Source organism: Ctenopharyngodon idella, chromosome 3 (assembly GCF_019924925.1).
Source record: "Ctenopharyngodon idella isolate HZGC_01 chromosome 3, HZGC01, whole genome shotgun sequence".
In the NCBI taxonomy this organism is placed as follows: Eukaryota; Metazoa; Chordata; class Actinopteri; order Cypriniformes; family Xenocyprididae; genus Ctenopharyngodon; species Ctenopharyngodon idella.
In genome coordinates this window covers 25217827-25219757 of record NC_067222.1, presented here as the reverse complement: position 1 = coordinate 25219757, position 1931 = coordinate 25217827, and positions in this window count along the sequence as shown.

Below are 1931 nucleotides of genomic sequence, written 5' to 3'. Positions count from 1 at the left end.
TCTCTCTCTCTCTCTTCAGTTATCCCTCGAACATCCCCCCCCCTCTCTGTCCGTGGTCCTGATGAATATATACAGGCTATAATCATTCAAATCAAATCAAACCATCAAAATGACACGCCTCGCTGGTTTTTGTAAACTTGAGATCTTTTTCAATTTTTTTGCCTTTTGAACTTGTGAATAACACAATAACATTTACACAACTGCACATTACATAGCCTAAAATAAATAAAAGCATAAAGCCTATAGGTATATAGACCTGCATTTAAAGAAAAAGCTAAGACAATAAAAGCTTTTCATAGCTTATTATACCTTGATCATGTAACTAGTCTAGCTACATGTCACAATTTGTCACCTGTAAATGAAAGTCGTGTTAGGGCGCAGAGTTTCTCAGCATGAAAGTTTGTGAGCTGTCTATCGCCACCTTGCGTTTACTACTAGATGTTTGCAAATTTGAGCAGAAGCCTGCTGATAATTTTTTTCAATTCATTAATGGTAATGGATAGCCTACACTATTTAATCATATATGTTTTACCAGATAGCTTCAAATAGCCTAACATCCAAATCAACCAGTTTTATTCAAGTCAAATTATTATCTTCATTAAAACAACATAATAACAGACTGAATCAGCCTTATGGTCTTTATGGTTACACCAACAAACATCATTTTTAGAATATGATTACGGGTTATATCTGTTAAAAATAGTTCCCTAAGCTAACAGCTGCACGGTTTCACTTTGTACAGGTGAGTTTTTGATATATTCCACATATTAAATATTTCACAAGGGGTCGCTATGGAGTCCAAGGAATATTTTAGAGATGTCGAAGTTTACATTTTTCCCTTAACATTATTTAGGATTGTTCTTACAGTTTTTTTCAACTGCTTACACACAAAATCCTTACTTGTCACACAATTTCTGAAACCTGACACTCAAACACCAGAAGCACACACCAAATCTGTAAAACCATACACTAATTCTTGGCCTTCGACTCAGTTTTCAATTTCATAAAACACTTTTTGCAAAACACAACACACAATTCTCTATGTAACACACAACAATCTAACAGGAAGTATCTTGATTTCCTTTTTCAAACACAACCATTGTTTGTCCAACTACACATGGTTGATGTATTTCTTTTTTTTCGTACAGTGTAATACTGTATTCACAACCACAAATGCTTACAGTAAAAAAAAAAAAAATAGTTCGGTTTCAATCTTGCTTTCGTGTTTACCGTGAATTTTTCAACATCTCTCTGCCAATTACTTTCAGTTTTGTACAGAAATGTACATAGGAGCTCATGAAAGAAGAGCTTTAGGTTGTGAATAACTGTGTATGTGATATAACCAAAAATAAAATATTATGGCAAAGGTGTTTGTAACGTAAGACAAATGTTTGCTTTTGAGATGTGTTTGTGATATTTTGAATGCAGTGCTTCATTTTGCAAGAGATGTGAGGCATTTTGCATTTTGTGTGTGCAATTCTTGGATTTGTGTGTAAAGTTTTGAAAAAAAGAAGCAAGTTTTGAAAATGTGTGTAAGCAGTTGAAAAAAACTGTATAAACACTGATCTGAGACCAGCTCTCTGTATATTGTTCCTTTGGAACAACATTTACTGTGAAAACTGTATAAATGTATTTGAATTGAACTTAAAACGTTAGTTACTCTATTATGACATGCTGTCAAACTAAATCAATATTAACGAAAAAATAATAATAATGTTCTCTCACATCTATGATCAAAGAACTTTTTTATTTGGCATAGACTAGATATACAGTGATTCTTCAGCATGGCATAAAATTGCAATGGTAATTATAAACTTTGTTTTAACACACATACTCAAAGTATCCAAACTATACTGTATATGCTGTCATACAAAAGAAGTTAACAAACACAGAGAATACTCACAAAGGAAGTGAACATGCAAACATCCCCT